We start from the raw sequence: 18869 nt of genomic DNA on the forward strand, positions 1-18869 counted from the left end.
AATTTCTCCAATCAGGGCTAAGTTTCAAATGATGTGACTCATCCTGTGCATGCCCAATTCAGTTCTGCTATCACATGTGAAAAATCAGCACATTTTGTCAAACACAGACAATTTAACACGAAAAAAAGTAATTTGTATGCCAAAAAGTAAGTTTTTCTACTTTATTTCAATGTTTAATAGCATTATCTGCTTTGCAGTTAAACTCATCAAACTTAAATTATGTTATTTGTATGCCTATGGGGATATATTCTGTGTAGGTCTTTAGTGCTAATGTTTTAGCCGTTGGCTGTAATGTTAGCTAGTTCATGGCTATAGGAGTCTGGGTCAGTTGTAACAGCAACAGTCTGGGTTAGTTGTAACAATAATGCAGATGTTACAACTTACCACACTATTACTTTAACTTATATTAAACAAGTTGGGGCAACGACATCAGCAGAGAGAGGTTCACTGGTCGCTTTTGTATATGTGGTTAATGCCATTGGCAACACAATTCCTCCACTGTTTGTGTTCCCACACATACATTATGCAGACCTCTGTGTCAGAGATGGACCAGTAGGAAGTACTGGTAGTGGAAATAAGTCAGGATGGATGCAAGAAACAGATTTCCTCATCTTTCTGAAGCACTTTGCAAACCACACCTAGGTAAGCCATGATAAAAAGTAATGGAATTGCGATGCTGGTGAACAACTACATTTTTTCAGCTTCATTGTTATGTTCAAAATTGGTGCAAGAGTTGTAGGTTATAATGCCCACTGAGCCAATGAGGCCAAACTCAAGGAAGACCAACCAAAATTAATTAAATATTCAGTTGCAGAAAATTCCATAATTTGTCTTTTTTGGGGGGTTGGAATATGTTCAAAAGCTAGATTTCTGCATTCTGTCACACACACACAGAGCTACATAAATGGATGTAAGTGCATTCATGTGTTGAATAAACAAAGATTACATGTTAATGTTTTGTTAGTACCCTTATTTCATTGTGTTACATTTTACCCCAGGATATGTTACAACTAACCCAGACTATGGGGTTAATTGTAACATTTCACTCTTCGTGTTTGAGACCATACCATGCAATGGGTAATTGTGCTGCAGAGAAAATAGCTGCACTATTTAATAGCCGAGACATGTAAATACTTTGCATTACATTTTGAATCCACTACCTTAAAAGAGCTCCAATTTACAGACAGAAATGTCAAAAATGTTACAACTATCCCCGGTCTCCCCTACAAGTGTTTCAGGAAAAAGTGAAATAAAAGAGTAGCACCTGGCTGAATTTCAATGATATTGGAGACAGAAAAGCTGAGTGCCAAATTTAAAAAAAATTAGGAGCTTTCTAAAGTGATACCTGTTTCTATTTTCAGCCATTTTCCATTGTGGGGGGCAAAAGGTTTCAAACTTGTCCAGGCGTTAAACCTAATATCTGTATCTATTACTAATAAATGCATAAAAATACGGCTCTTTTGAAAACACTGAATAAAAAAATTGCTTCCTTGAACAAGACTACATTTGCAGTCCTGTATTGAATATTGCATAAAATAAACTACCGGTATATACAATGTGTCTTTGAATGGCTGAGATGCAGAAATTTCTGCAAGTAGCACAGAGCCATGGCTCAGTTTCTGAGTGTCTGCATGAATCTCACAAGCCTGAATGTGCGTTTTAAACTATTTATAGTTCTTACTGTATGTCACGGTTTGTGGGGCAAGCTGTGTGGTGTTGTGAAAAAAGGACCCAAGATGCAGGCAAAGGCTGTGATGCAAGTGAGCTTTATTAACAGTGAATGATAACGAACAAAAGCGAGGATGGCGAGGCCAGAACTAAGACATAACCTAAACTGGGAAAATAATAAACGAACCTGGAACCATAACATTCAGGGTGAAACACGGGGCGGGAAGCAGAGAGATGCAGAGAACACCATGAAACACAGATGGACCGACAACCAGCATAGACAAACACACACTATATATACACATGGAGGGAAAGAAGGAAGGGCAAAAGAGGAGGGAGGCACTGCTGATCATAATTAGAACTAGCACTTAGAGTCCCCCGAGAGCAGCAGTGCCCAGCCTTCAGTGTCCAAAGCAACTGTTCTTTTCTTGCCTTCTTCCCAGCTACATGAGAGTGAGCCAACTCTCTTGCAAGCTCCACCGGGAAGTCCACCCGTCTTTCCTTCGTCCCGGTGCATGCTTGATACAGCACATGTGCATTCAGTGCTGCCATGTCAATCATGTTGTAAAATACGGCAACTGGCCAGCGCCGTGTTCCTCTGCAGACAGTGTACTCCCGAACCATCTGGTCCATCACATCCACGCCACACTTTGTTTTGTTGTAAAGGGTGACAGTGTTTGGCTTCCTTTTGGTAGTGTTGGGAAGCTGGGAAGAAGGCAAGAAAAGAACAGTTGCTTTGGACACAACCCTCCACACCTAGCCCTGGAAAAAGAGCCATGTGTCAGGTCAAACACAAATGCAAGAACAATCATGCCACTGTGCGATGTGTTCACTGCTACAGATACACATGTGGTAAATGCAGACTACAGATACCATGGCAGTGCCAGGATTGTGAGTGATTGCTGAAAATGTTGAAATGTACTCACTCACTTTTTATTATTATTTGTAAATATGTGTACAAATGGTTGGTTTTTTGTACTGTTTTTTATCAATAAATCTCAGCAACAAAGGACATACACCCATGTGTGTTGATTTCTCCCTAAGATGGCAAACTGAAACACTCCAAGTTTCCTTGTGGCTCAGGAAACTAACCACTCCAAGTTGGTGACTTTTGGAGATTTATTTCCCTGGATGATTGAGAATGCATCAAGACGAACACAAAAAGGAAGTTCACAGCTTTTAGCAGCTCCCCCACCCCCTCATTCACACACCCCCACTCCCCTCCAGAATTCTCAGGTAACAATCTAATTTACATATGAATGACTAGACAATTTAGCTTCCACTTGGCTGAAGCTAAAGCCTAGCTAAACACCTACCAGCCATTTGGCTGGAAGGCGGGTTTTAAAGGTAGAAAAGCCAAATGGCTGCTCTCGGGGGACTCTAAGTGCTAGAAAAATTTGCATTTCCTGCGAAAATGCTCTGTAAATGCTGTAAAGCTGAAGCTGTCTGCTGAAAACAGCTGAAAATAGCTGAAGAAGCTTAAGTCAGTGTTTGAAAAGTAGGTGAACTTGTAATCGTTTTGCTCAAGCATAGAAACTTAGTAAAAATATAATAACTTGGCAGAAATGGTACAACACAGCAGAAGAATTGTAATTCAGAAGAAATGTTAATATTTAGCACAAACATAACAGCTTGGAGGACATGGTGTAACAGTATAATAGTATAACTTTGCAGAAATGAAGAATAAGATAAAATATATAAATTAAAGTTGAAAACAGTTATTTTATTTTCAACTTTAATTTATATATTTTATCTTATTCTTCCCAGTTAAATTTACCCTTCATTCTAATTTGTGTTGTACAGTTATTTCATTTTTAACCTTAATTTATATTTTATTCCTTCCTAGTTAAATTTACCCTTTTTAATTTTTCATATTTATTTCCTATCTTATTCATAGCCTTTTCCTTTTTTTGTTTTCTTTAGGTCACGAGCAGTTGTCCAAGCATTTCACTACATATCGTACTGTGTATGACTGTGTACGTGACAAATAAAAATTTGAATTTGAATTTGAATTTGAAATGTAACATAGTAGCAGAAATAGTATAATTTAGTGGAAAAGTAACTTAAGCAGAAATATTGGAAAAGAAAACTGGCCAGCTGAAAAAAGCTGAAGTTTTCTCAAAACTACTTGTTTTTCAACTGTGAAAAATTGGCAGAAACATTAGAAAAGCAAGAAGGAACAGCCAGCAGATACACAAAATTACAAATATGGACACATATGCACGCACACATGCACACAGACGCTCACACAAACACACAGACATGGAGCACGGAATGGCAAAAATGACATGCCTAACAATGTTTACAAATATGGACACACACACAGAGAAATGCAGTGACACATAACCCACATCCACAAAGGAATATTTACAAACATGGATGCAAACATAAACACAGACATAGAAACATACACACACAAGGGCACACAGAGACACACAGAGCATGGAGTGTCCTGTGTGTTTCTATGCCAGTCAACAGTGTTGGGGAGTAACGGAATACATGTACTGCCGTTATGTATTTAAAATACAAAATATGAGTAACTATTCCGTTACAGTTACCGTTTAAAAGGGTGGTATTTAGAATACAGTTACTTTGTTGAAATAAATGGATTACATGGCGGTATTTTCCTGTTTCATATTGGCGGGTCAGGACTATTTGGGCTTTGTCTGACAGCTACGTTCTGTAGTTCCAGGCGGCAGCATTACGGTTGCCATGGTTACAGGGCGACGCGCTCTCTCTGCGACTGTGTGTTTCCTGGGTGAGAGAGCTGTAAATGCGAGATTCTAGCTCTGCATGAGTGTCGCCTGCAGTCAATAAGTAATATACAGATCAAAAAAGAGGTGAAGTATCTGGGCATTGTAATTTGCAAGGATACGATATCAACAGAAAATAAGAATATCTGTGCCAATATAGAAAAGTGTAAGTCAATTTTAAACAGGTGGCTGCAGAGGGACATAACTTTGTTTGGGAGAATCTTGCTAACCAAAATGGATCTATCCAGCCTTTTCTCTGCCCTTACCTCCAAAACTAATTAAATCTATAAATAATCTTAATTTTAGGTTCATATGGAAGAACAAATGCCATTATATAAAGAAAAATGATATTATTAAAAATTATGAAGAAGGTGGGGCTAATGCCATTGACTTTGATGTTATGAGTGGTGTACTAAAATTGAAATGTTTAAGATCTTTCATTAGGAACAAAAATTCCTTTTGGAACATTATTTCCAATGTGATTTTTGGCAAAATGGGTGGAACAGACTTTTTGTTACGTTGTCACTTTGATTGCAGTTCGTTACCTGTTAAACTCTCAGCTTTCCATCAGCAGGCCCTTCTCTATTGGAAATTAATCTATAAACATAACTTTACTCCTCACAATACCCCTATATGGAACAACAGGTATATCCGTTTGTGCAGGAAATCTGTGCACATGGATGAATGGAGATCTAAAGGGATTTGGGCTGCAGCTCATTTTATGGACGAGAATGGGGTCTTATTAAAACATGAGACGTTTTGTGAGAAATTTGATGTAAGATGTACTGCTAAGAGATATAAATCCCTAATAAAAGGCTGGTGGAACATTTGCCATTGGTCCTTTTGAGATCAATGATAAAAGAAGATATTGTGCACTCTAAAATTTCTCCTGGACTGAGACAGCTCTGCATAGCTGGAGTTGAATTTGGTGACAGCAGGTTTACAAACAAGGTGATCAGGAATATTTTGATAAATGAAATTTGCCCTAATCCAGTTAAAATAAATTATATTCTTAAAGAATTCGAGACCATGGAGGTTAAGGCGATAAGAAAAAAGTACACTCAACAAAAATATAAACGCAACACCTTTGTTACTGCTCCCATTCCCCATGGGATGGACGTAGAGACCTAAAATTCATTCCAGATACACAATATAACCATCCCTCCCAAACAGTGGTCACAAATCAGTCCAAATGTGTGGTAGTGGGCACATCTGCTATATTGAGATAATCCATCCCACCTCACAGGTGTGCCACATCAGGATGCTGATCTGACATCATGAGTAGTGCACAGGTGTACCTCAGACTGCCCACAACAAAAGGCCACCCTGGAATGTGTAGTTTTTTGCGCTATTGGGGGTCTGGGGACCCAGAACCGGTCAGTATCTGGTGTGACCACCATTTGCCTCATGCAGTGCAACACACCGTCGCATGGAGTCTATCAGATTGTCAATTGTGGCCTGTGGAATGTTGGTCCACTCCACTTCAATGGCTGTGCGAGGTTGTTGGATATTCGTGGGAACTGGTACACGGTGTCGTATACGCCGGTCAAGCACATCCCGAACATGCTCAATGGGTGACATGTCCGGTGAGTATGCTGGCCATGCAAGAACTGGGACATTCTCAGCTGCCATCTGCCCTGAAGAATGTGAACCATGATTCATTTGTGAAGCGCACACCTCTCCAACGTGCCAGACGCCATCGAATGTGAGCATTTGCCCACACAAGTCTGTTACGGCGACGAGCTGGAGTCAGGTCAAGACCCCGATGAGGACGACGGGCATGCAGTTGAGCGTCCCTGAGACGGTTTCTGACAGTTTGTGCAGAAATTGTTTGGTTGTGCAAGCCAATTGTTCCAGCAGCTGTCTGGGTGGCTGGTCTCAGACGATCTTGGAGGTGAACCTGCTGGATGTGGAGGTCCTGGGCTGGTGTGGTTACACGAGGTCTGCGGTTGTGAGGCCGGTTGGATGTGCTGCCATATTCTCTGAAACGCCTGTGGAGACGGCTTATGGTTGAGAAATGAACATTCAATGCACGGGCGACAGATCTGGTTGACATTCCTGCTGTCAGCATGCCAATTGCACGCTCCCTCATTGCTTGTGGCATCTGTGGCATTTTGCTGTGAGACAAAACTGCACATTCCAGGGTGGCCTTTTGTTGTGGGCAGTCTGAGGTACATCTGTGCACTACTCGTGATGTCAGATCAGCATCCTGATGTGGCACACCTGTGAGGTGGGATGGATTATCTCAATATAGCAGATGTGCCCACTACCACACATTTGGACTGATTTGTGACCACTGTTTGGGAGGGATGGTTATATTGTGTATCTGGAATGAATTTTAGGTCTCTACGTCCATCCCATGGGGAATGGGAGCAGTAACAAAGGTGTTGCGTTTATATTTTTGTTGAGTGTATATCTCACTTCCTCTTTCCCCTAAAGTAAAAGAGGTTAACTTTAAAATTATAAATGAGGTTTATCCAACCAATGAATTCTTAAGAAGGAAATTTAACTTAGATGTGAACGCCTGCACATTTTGTGAAAATGATATTGAAAGTCTGGATCACTTGTTTTTCTACTGTGAATCAGTGCACTCCTTCTGGATTGACATGTGGAGCTGGCTACAGTCCAGGAGAATTCAGTTATTTGACGGTGACAGTAATACAATTTGGAATACTTGCTGAGAATGCAGATTTTGACTTGATGATTAGGACGGTTTTGTTACTGGGAAAAAAATTTATTCACAAATGCAGATACTTTAAAGCTAAACCATGTATAAACAGATGGCTGAATGACTTTAAACTCTGGGCTAAATCGCTGAAACTTGTGAATAACAAGAAAGCTCAGAAACTTGTTAAATTATTTAACAAGTTTGATCTATGTTAAAAAGAAACCTCCCTATTTAATGATCATGATTGCCCCTTTCTTTGTTCATATTCCTTTTTTAGCCTTTGGTTTCAAACCCATCAATGACTGTTCTTTCTTTTTTTTTGTTGACTCTTTTTGGCTTTGTGTTTATTGTTTTGTTTTTGCATTTTTCTTTTCTCGTTGTAACGCTCAACCGAGGATATAACATATTCAGATTAATGATGGTGCCTTGTATGTTATACTGTTGTTTATAAATAAAATTCACAAAAAAAAGAAGAAAAAAAAGAGAGAGCTGTCGCTACCCAATCCGTACCGGAAACGGTACTACAGGAAATGCATTTTATATACCAGTTTCAGTTACTTTTGTTAACATGTTAACAGACTAAGTTCAAATTGTATTAAAAATAATACCATCAATATGTTATGTTACTGGACTACACTTACTGGACTTATGGCAGTAATTTGAGAACCATAGGTGTCATGGTCCTGGGTCGTGTGACCCAGTGTGTTATGCTTAACCTATTTTGATGTTTATTGTTTGCTTAGGTTCTTTAAGGTAGTCCAGTCCTTTTTGTAATTATGTTACCCTTGCATTACGTCTCCCTTGCCCTTCGTGTGTTTATGTCTGTGTGTCTTGTACTGTCAAGTTCATGCTGTCAGTTATGTCACCTCCCCCTGTACTACGTCTCCCCGGTTCATGTCTCATGTTTCCTGTTTTACTTTGAAGGCCTGCATTCACTGTCTGTGTATTCAGCTCACTCCTCCTGTCCTGTCGTTAAGTTCATGTGTGTCAGCTGCGTTCCCATGTGTGGCCACTTCCCCTGATCATCCCTCATGTGTATTTAGTCTCTGTGTTTCTTACAGTCTGTGTCGCGTCGTCTGTGTTCCCACCCTCCGTGTTTCCATGCCTGGTCTGTTGTCTTCCAAGCCATAGCCTCACCATAGTTTGTTCCCAGTTTAGGTTTTTGTTTAGCCACGCCATCCCTGCTGTATTTGCACACCTTGTTTTCAGCCATATTAAAGGCTCGCCTTCTGTTAAAGCTCACTCCCGTCTGTTCACTTGTGTACGCACCTGGGTCCATTACACGCATTCTCCACTCGGTCCGTCACAGCGGACTGTGACAATAAGAGACTCTTACAAATGTTTGAAAGAAAAGATTTTGTAATATAGATGGAGACTCATGTAGAAATATGAAGCAATATGAGTTTATAAAATTTGATTTCTGTCATGGTGTGCTGTGATAGGCAGGTTGTAGGACCAAACTCAGGACTCTTACGTAGAATGAAACTTAAATCGGCAGCTTTTATTGCTGGAAAAACATTTTCATTAGAGATAAACGTCACAAAAAACAAACCAAAAACTCAAAACTCATATAACTGGACTCAAGAAACTAAAAACTAAGAAAAAAGAACTAGGAAAACAAGTCAGGAACTATGAATAAGAATTAACTAAAGAACACGAAGGGAAAAACAAAACACCCAGCCCACTGAAAACTACTGAAACCCCCAAAACATGAACAACAATCATCAAGGAACACATTTACATATTTACAGTTACTGGAACACCAATACTAGATCGCAGACCCAGTACGGTGACAATTTCAGTTTCAGTGTCAGTCAGTGTCTTTTGGTCTGCAACAACAGCAGAACAGACTTTTAAGTCTTTTGAAGAAGCCCTTTTTCTTCTTCCTCTTATTGATCTGAAGGTCTTTGGACTTCATACTGGATTCAGGTTCAGGAAAGTTCCTCACAGGGAACATCAGGCTCTGGCACACTTTCTGAAAGAGGTCCTTCGATCTTAAGGTCTTGAGAACTCAGACTTGATGCCCTTTCAGCAAGAAGTTCCTTACAGAGAACGTCAGGCGCTGGAACACTTTCTGGAAAAGACCCTTCGGCTGGTGGAACATTTGCCATTGAAAGACAGTCAGAGGAGGGTTCTTCATTTGTGTTCTTCACAACAGGAAGAGTTGAAGGAGGCTCAAACATTTCAGATATCTGGATCATTGCTACATCAGCAATGGTCTTCAGCAACACTGGCGCAAAGTTTGCAATTGTGATAGACAGAATTTCTTGAGGAAATTTCTGTCTGATCTCCATCAGGATGCTGTCGACCATATTGTCTCGGATGGAGTGGGTGAAGATGACCTGTGTTTCCATCGCTGTGAGACACGATCCAAAGTGGCCTTGGTGACACTCGTGGAGAGGATGCTTAGATTCTGGGAGGCCATGTTTAGGAGTGGACAAGGAGGAAGCTCCCAGAAGCCATGGAGAACGCGGGGAACTTCCTCGATCACTACCTCCTGCGCAGTGAGCAGTTTGATGTTATGCTGTTCCAGCTGCTTCTTTTTCAGTGTAGTCCTTCACCATGCTGAGGAGTTTAGTTGTTCTGTAGAAAAACATTATAAGAATTATCTTTTAAACATATTCAAAGCATCACTTAAATATTGAAACACTGTAGCTGGACTGTTAACCCTATAATGCCCTTTGTATCATACTTGATACATGAGTTTCTGAGACCTCTGTCTCATCAACATGATCAATACTTGCCATAATTTCAAAATGTTATGGACAAAACTCTTTTTTTTGTCTAAAGTTAACATTGTTGTTAACAAAAAGTTGCTAAAAACATCCGATGCATCAAATGCGATACAAAAAATATAATAAATACATAATAAAAGTATATCATACACAACATGACATAGCAAGAAACAAATTTGTGTATCTTGTTTAAAGGGTTAATAAACATCTCAGTTCCCCTCTCTGGAGGGGAGAGGGAGGGGAAACAGGAGGACAAAGGAGGGGGGGGACAAGCTGTAGTGTCATGGTCCCTGTGCCTCGCTGGCCGACCGTCTATTAGGCAATATGTTTGTGGTTTTTTCCTCTCTCGCTCTCTCTCTCTCGCCGCGGCGACGCTCATTGTGGGCTCCCGCTGCTGGCCCACGCACCTGCTCTCATCACCACACCGGCCGCTGATCCCAGCTGATTACTGCACTACTTAAGATGGCGAGTCTGCGCTAGTCTTCGGTGGATCGTTGAGCTATCAGCGTCAGTCAAACGTGTGTATCTGCCGACCTGAATCTTGAAAGCCCTTTGTTATTATCCTAACTAACCTGACCTTTTGTGTTTAGATCGTTTTTGGAACCGGATTCTGAGAGGAGTGACTGAGGAGGAGGAGGAGGAGCTTTTTGTACAGAAAGTGTGGAGCACCTTTTCCCCTAACCCTGTTTCCCACGGACCCTGGCGACCCGGACCCCTTTCCCCCCTGCACGTTGTATATAGCCACTTGGTGATTGTGTTCACCGTAAAGAAACGCACTGTTCTTCGCTGAAAGGAATACCCTGGCCTGCGCCTGAGTCTCTTTCGGAAACCTTATCATGTAGTGCCTTTTCACTGTGCAATACTTTTTGCTAATATTCAATGGTCTAATAGACTTCAATAATTGAAATGTGCAATTCCCTTGTATTCTTATTCCTATTTATTTTATTTATCCCTTTGGTATAATCTTTATTTATATATGTCTCTGTATTTATATATGTGTACATATAGTATTCTGCTCACATTCTGTAACTTCTGTCGGTGCTGTGCTATTTGGAAACCGAATTTCCCAGAGGAACCCACCCGAGGGATTAATGAAGTTTTATCTAATCTAATCGCAATCTAAAAATAAAAGGAGACATTTATTCACCACCACTCTTAGGTCCTCAGAAATTACCTGATATTTTCTGTCAGCTTTGGTTTGCATGAATCTGGGTCTTACCTGAGTCCTGTAGCCCAGAAGATGCCAGCAGATCTTTACAACTGTTTCATAAATCGAATCGGTGTGTTGAACAGCACCTGTCAAAGAAATAGCAATCTAGTCATTGTTACTTAAAATGATTTTTAAGTTTGTCAACTTTTAAAACTACATCAAATTCTTCAAATTATTGAAATGCAGTAAAAACAAAAACTGTTACATACCCTGATAGGTATGTAACAGGGTGGGCCATTTATATGGATACACCGTAAGGTTGGTGATATTAAAGTCCTGTTTGTGGCACATTATGGTAAATGGCCTGCATTTGTATAGCGCTTTTCTAGTCCCTAAGGACCCCAAAGCGCTTTACACTACATTCAGTCATTCACCCATTCACACACACATTCACACACTGGCGATGGCAAGCTACATTGTAGCCACAGCTGCCCTGGGGCGCACTGACAGAGGCGAAGCTGCCGGACACTGGCGCTACCGGGCCCTCTGACCACCACCAGTAGGCAAACACGGGGTTAGTATCTTGCCCAAGGATATTTGGCATGCAGCCAGGAGGCAGCCTGGGATCGAACCACCAACCTTCTGATTAGTGGCTGGCCTGCTCTGCCACCTGAGCTACAGTCAGTGCTCAGAGCTACATTAGTATATGTGAGGGGGCAAACTCCTCAATATGGGTGGTGACCATGGTGGCCATTTAGAAGTCGGCCATTTTGGATACAACTTTTTTTTTCTTCAATAGGAAGAGGGCCATGTGACACATCAAACTTATTGGTAATGTCACAAGAAAAACAATGGTGTGCTTGGTTTCAACGTAACTTTATTCTTTCATGACTTATTTACAAGTTTCTCTTTGTTCACAGCCATTGACATGTCGAAGAGGTTAACACGTGAGGAGCGGATCGAAATTGTGTTGATATCTTGGATCTCTCCAAGACTGTTGGAACAACAAAAGTGATGGTTTGGTGTGGTATATGGGATACAACGATAGTGGGTCCATTCTTCATATCTGAAATTGCTACATGATTATGTGTTTCCCTCTTTATGCACTGAAGCTGGCACGTTCCCTGAGTTTTTCCAGCAAGATGGTGCACCACCACATTATGGGTGCCAGGTCCGAGCATTCCTAGATGAACAGTTTCCTGGAAAGTGGATTGGTCATCGTGGGCCAGTTGAATGGCCCCCAAGGTCTCCCGATCTGACCCCCTTAGACTTTTATCTTTGGTGTCATCTGAAGGCAATTGTCTATGGTGTGAAGATACGAGATGTGCAGCACCTGAAACTACGGACACTGGATCCCTGTGCTGGCATTTCTCCTGTGGTGTTGCTTTCAGCATGTGAAGAGTGGGAGAAGAGGGTTGCATTGACAATCCAACACAATGGGCAGCATTGAACACATTTTATAAGTGGTCAGAAACTTGTAAATAACTCATGAAAGAATAAAGTTACGTTGAAACCAAGCACACCATTGTTTTTCTTGTGACATGATAATAATACAATAATACCCAAAATAATTAAGTCATTAATTACTAGGGTGCCTACTGACATGTTTTCTTAGTTAGTCATATTTAGAGAGGCCACATTCGTCATGCTTCACAGGAGTTCAGGATCAAAGTGATGCTACATTAGAGTCTGTCTCTGGACTGGTTGTTTGCTGCTCTACGAGTTCAGCAGGAGGAGGTGAACCCACAGCTGGGAGCGGTTCCCTAGTGGGCGGGAGGATCATACTTCAGGTTCAATATTATACTTATGTTCATCCTGGTCTAAACCTGGTCAGAAGAACTGACTTCACTTTTGAAAATTTAATACTAGTCTGATGTTATAAAAGGTAACCCCAAACTGTCTACAATGGTTGTTTTCTGTCCACCAAAGCAAATTTGATTGAAGAGGTCTGTGCAATATGTGAATAATAATAAATATTAATTCTCCTTCCTTTTCCATAAAAAGGGATGTCTCACATGCTCACTGCAGTTAAAGTAGTGTTACTAGAAATATTAAGACACAAATGGCAGTAATACTTTTTAAAAGGCCTAATGACTAAAATCAGGTAACTTAGGTACACCTGCTCAAATATCTAATCAGCCAGTCACATGACTGGAAATTGGTGCAGTAGTCATGCAGACCTAATCATGATGACCCTCTGAAGGTCAAACCTACTACCTTTAGGTGACTGAATGACATAAGACAACAACGTTCTGGTATTTGTAATTTTTCTGTGACCTTTGTCTCTGTGTTTGATCATCAGTCTGCAAAGGCAATGTGTCTTTTGGTACTGTGAAAATTTTACACATGTACTCTGCATACTGCAACAGAGCATTGATCTTTCCTGCTATTTTACATTTATTGTTCTTAGAGTGCAATATAAGATTTCCCATTTATAATATTTTCCATACTTAACCTTTTTGGATACTTTTATGTTGTTTGGCAGGATAATGCCATCACATTGAATTGTAGGTTTTAAAAATACACAGTGACTGATTTTCATGTCAACAAATAAATAAATATTCTGATGAAGAGCCACTAAAGGTGTCAAGGCTCGGCTGTGTGGCAGGCAGGAGGAGGACCCAAAATGCAAAACTCACACACACGGGGATGAACTCAAAAGGCAGCTTTATTGCCGAAGAGGCAGAACATAGGAAATACAAAACTAAACTGGGAAAAGTAAACTAACACTCGGAGAGAGAGAGACACAGGGAAATCCACGCAGCATGAGGGACGACGTCACGCTGAACAGAGGGAGACGCAGACAGAAATACACAGAGGGTTAACGAGGGAAGTGGGAACACAGGTGACACTGATAATCATAACGAGACAGGGCGGGGTGAACTGAACACTGACGGGAGAGGTGAAACAGGAAGTACAGAGGTTCAGACAGGAGGAGAGAGAGCACGAGTAGAACACCAACGTAACAGGCAGGGGAGACACGGAATAAACACGAAAGGGGACGAGGGCTCATAAATACATAGAGGGCACACAGGGGGAAGAGAGAGCACGGGGAGAACTTAGACATAATGGGCAGGGGAAGCATGGAATAAAACATAAGGAGAGACGAGGGCTCACAGATACACAGAGGGGCACACAGGGGGTAAGAGCCATGAAGGGAGAACACTTAGGGAACAACACAACAGGGCAACTCAGAAAACATGGCCTAAGCAAGGAACAAAATACAAACATACAAGGAAACTAAGAACACTGGGCCAACATGGCCCAGAACCATGACAGTACCCCCCCCTCAAGGGCTGGCTCCAGACAGCCCAAACACAGAAAAACAAAACCAAACAGAAAACAACCCAGGGCGGGCGGCGGGGGCCCAGGACGGAGGGCTCGGAACAGAAAACAAAAGAAGAGCACAGCAGACACCGGAGCCCAAGAAAATAACCCAAACACAGAGCAGTTCAGGGGGCCGACCATGCGGAAGGCAACGGCGGAGACGTGGAAACAGTTCAGGAGGCCGGCCGTGCGCAAGGCAACGGCGGCGACGTGGAAACAGTTCAGGAGGCCGGCCGTGCGCAAGGCAACGGCGGCGGCGAAGGAGACGACGGAGCAGTTCAGGAGGCCGACCGCGCGGGAGGCGGCGCCGAAGGAGACGACGGAGCAGTTCAGGAGGCCGGCCGCGCGGGAGGCGACGGCGACGATGACAGCGCTGGTCCGGGGGCCGACCGCGCGGAAGGCGACGGCGGCGACGTGGACGCAGTTCGGGGGGCCGGCCGTGCGGAAGGCGACGGCGGCCACCCAGGAGAAGAGGGTCCGGGGGCCGGCCGTGCGGAAGGCGACGGCGGCGGCACTCCAGTGTCAGGCGTACTGGCCGAGGCCCGGTGGGCACAGGACCAGTCGAGACGGGACCAGTCAAGGCGGGACCAGGCGAAGCACAGGCTGAGGCTGCAGCAGACGAAGGCTCTGAGGAGGCTGCAGCAGACGAAGGCTCTGAGGAGGCTGCAGCAGACGAAGGCTCTGAGGAGGCTGGGCCAGACGAAGGCTCTGAGGCCGGACCAGGCGTAGCAGAAGCACAGGCAGAGGCTGGCCCAGGCGATGACGAAGCGGTCGCAGATGGCGGCTGGACAGGCTCCTCGGGCCCTCCAGCTGATGCGGCGTGAGGCTGGACGGGCTCCTCGGGCCCTCCAGCTGATGCGGAGACAGGAGGCTGAACGGGCCCCTCGGACCCTCCAGCGGAGACAGGAGGCTGAACGGGCCCCTCGGACCCTCCAGCGGAGACAGGAGGCTGAACGGGCCCCTCGGACCCTCCAGCGGAGACAGGGAGGTGCTGGCCGGGCTCACTGGAACCCCCAGCGGCCGAGGTAGATGGCGGCGTGGGAGCCACGGAGTCCTGGATGAGCTCATCCGAGCTTCCAGCAGGAGCTGATGTAGAGCCAGAGAGGTTTGGGACCCCTGGCTGAATGTTAAGCCGAACAGAAGACCGTATTGCTATCGGGGACTGGGCCAATGGTTCAGGTGCGAGCTGAGCTACTGGAGAGGCGGATGAGAGTGGGAGCTGAGCTACTGATGGTGGTGAAGTAGATAACTGCACGGGGGACTGAACTGAGGGCGTCTGCACTGGCACAGGGGACTGAACTGATGTCTGTTGTAACGGAGGTGGTGAGAGTGGAGTAGGCAGTGGAGTAGATGACTTCACAGGAGAATGAACCAGAGGTGAGTGCACAGGAGATTGAGCTAGAGGTGGTAGTGGTAGTTGAGGGGAAAGTGGAGCTGGTGATTGAGTGGATGACTGTGCTAAGGGATGCTGCACTGGGGACACTGGAGACTGCACTGGGGACACTGGAGACTGCACTGGGGACACTGGAGACTGCAGTGATGGTTGTAGTGGAGGTGTAACGGGTGAAGGAGTGGCTGAAGTGGCTGTGGGTCGGGCGGCTAGTGGCTCAGCTACAGGGTATAGTAACGGCAGGGCTATGGGTTGAATGACTGACTGAGTAGCAGCCTGAGTGGCTGGGTGTAGTGACGGTTGTGGTGGAAGAAAAACAGGTGGTAGTGTGGATGATGGAGCTAAGGGCGACTGAGTGGCAGACCGAACTGATGACTGAAGCGATGGTAGAGGTGAAAATGGAGCTTGTGGTGGAGTTAATGGCTGAGCTAGCGGGGACACAGGAGACTGAACTGAGGGTGGCGGCGAGGGAGCTAACGGAGCTGTGAAGGGCTGCGAGGGAGCTAACGGAGCTGTGAAGGGCTGCGCAGGCGATAAGCAGCTCGCATTGACTTCCGCCACACAAAACACAGCCCCTGAATGAACAGTCATAATGTCTGGAAAAGACACAGAGTTCTCACTCACCACAGCAGGTGAATTAGAAGGCCGAATGTCCGGCTGTGGGGTGGCGCGTCGGCGGCGTGAATGCCGTTTTCTTCGGGAAGCCGGAGGTGCGGTGATGGAGGAAACCGGCAACGACGGAGAGATCGCGGCCGGCTCCTCATCCTCCGACCACATTGCTGCGGGTGAGTGACAGTCAGAGTGGAGGGTGGATGGAGAGGAGTCCAGTGGCAGCAGCGTGGAAACGTTTCCCGATTGTGGCGGTCGCTGTTGCGGTATGACGAGCTCGCGGATTTGTACTGTCTCCTTGGCTTTCTGCAGATTGGACAGTAGGCCCGAAAATCCTGAGAGCTCGTGGAGATGGGGATTCCCTTTGAGAATAGCCTCGATGGCGTTTATCCCAATGGACATGGTTTTAATGTCCGAGGCGTGGGAAACTCGCTCCCACAGGCCGAAGATGCGGGCCAAATCGCTTTCCCGGGAGGAGCCTGCTGGGTCCATGTCTGGTGACGTCGTACTGTCAAGGCTCGGCTGTGTGGCAGGCAGGAGGAGGACCCAAAATGCAAAACTCACACACACGGGGATGAACTCAAAAGGCAGCTTTATTGCCGAAGAGGCAGAACATAGGAAATACAAAACTAAACTGGGAAAAGTAAACTAACACTCGGAGAGAGAGAGACACAGGGAAATCCACGCAGCATGAGGGACGACGTCACGCTGAACAGAGGGAGACGCAGACAGAAATACACAGAGGGTTAACGAGGGAAGTGGGAACACAGGTGACACTGATAATCATAACGAGACAGGGCGGGGTGAACTGAACACTGACGGGAGAGGTGAAACAGGAAGTACAGAGGTTCAGACAGGAGGAGAGAGAGCACGAGTAGAACACCAACGTAACAGGCAGGGGAGACACGGAATAAACACGAAAGGGGACGAGGGCTCATAAATACATAGAGGGCACACAGGGGGAAGAGAGAGCACGGGGAGAACTTAGACATAATGGGCAGGGGAAGCATGGAATAAAACATAAGGAGAGACGAGGGCTCACAGATACACAGAGGGGCACACAGGGGGTAAGAGCCATGAAGGGAGAACACTTAGGGAACAACACAACAGGGCAACTCAGAAAACATGGCCTAAGCAAGGAACAAAATACAAACATACAAGGAAACTAAGAACACTGGGCCAACATGGCCCAGAACCATGACAAAAGGAAGTTTTTGGAGTAACTCTCAGCAGTAATTTGCACATGAAATAATTGGTAGACATGTTATTAACCCTATGAGAAAAATCTTTAGTTCTATTCAGGTAGAACAGGCCACACTCTTAATGAACATGGGCTATTAAGAGTGTGGCCTGTGTGTATCTATGACAAACAGCCTGGAACTGCTCAATTTCAGTCCACCAATCAGAGAGGCTAGTTCTGTCTGTTCCTCAGGCTGTGCACTTTTTCCTGTCAATACAGCTGCACCCCTTGCACACACAGACACAGACAGAGGCTTTCTGCAATGTATTTCCGACATGGAGCGTTAACATAACGTCTTAACAAAAATATTGTGACTTAACAGAAACATAATAACTTGTCACAAATACTAAATTTGGTGAGGAAACAGGAAACACGTGGGGAACATGGCTGGGGCTAGCAACACAACTAGACAGAACATGCAAAACTGAACATAACACATCAAACAAGAAACCTTCAACCTCTGTTGGTGTAGCGTTCACGTAGCTGCTCTGCTCTGTGTTGGTACAGGGCATTGAAGATTATAACAATGGGTGGATTATATTCTTAAACTTATTTACAGCATTTTCAGAAAGACATCTACTGTGATTAAGTCTATAATCAATTGTTGTAAATTTAAATGTTATCAGGAAATGATCAGAGAAGAAAGGGTTTTCAGGAAAAACTGTTAAATGTTCAGTTTCTATGCCATATAGTGTGACTGAAGTGGTGGGTGGGTTCTTTCACATTTTGAGAGAAGACAATTGAGCCTAACAACAGATAAAATGCTTTGTTGAGGCTGTCATTTTTACTATCTACATGCATGTTAAAATCACCCACAATAATTATTTTATCTGAGCTGAGCACTAAATCAGATAAAAAGTCTGAGAAATTAGAAACTCTGCGAAAGGCCCAGTTGGACGATAGGTGATCACAAATAAGACTGTTTTTTAAGTTTTGCAGCTAGGATGGACAAGGCTAAGCATCAAGCTTTCAAATGAATGAAAAGTCTGTCTTGGTCTTTGGTTGATTAATATGCAGGTGTAGAAAATTGCTGCCACACTGCCGCCTCCACCTGTGCTTCGAGCAAGGGTGTAGATTTGACATGTCCCCACCAATAATTTGATCTGTTCGAGTAAAGAAAAACAAAACCGATAGGCAGAAAAAAACGTAGCGGTGCAGAAAGAGTTAAATTACGTTCTCTAGTGGAGTCCTACCTCATGTGACAAATATGGCCAATGTGATTGGCTGTGCCTTTCAGGGAGCTCTGTTTAATTTTAGCAGTGGCAAGCCTGCGCTACGAAGACCCGCAAGGAGGAGAGGAGGATGGCAGCAAAAAAGAAGAACCTGGAT

General features: G+C 44.1%; 1 pseudogene; it reads right to left on the reverse strand.

Annotated features, from left to right (window-relative positions):
* Positions 1 to 8899: 8899 nt before the first annotated feature.
* LOC146629320 (uncharacterized) lies at positions 8900 to 16792 on the reverse strand (annotated as a pseudogene).
* Between the last annotated feature and the right edge of the window lie 2077 nt (positions 16793 to 18869).

Source organism: Diplotaxodon limnothrissa, linkage group LG7 (genome assembly GCF_057381915.1).
Source record: "Diplotaxodon limnothrissa isolate DT_005_m linkage group LG7, D_limnothrissa_male_GT1.1, whole genome shotgun sequence".
NCBI classification, from domain to species: domain Eukaryota; kingdom Metazoa; phylum Chordata; class Actinopteri; order Cichliformes; family Cichlidae; genus Diplotaxodon; species Diplotaxodon limnothrissa.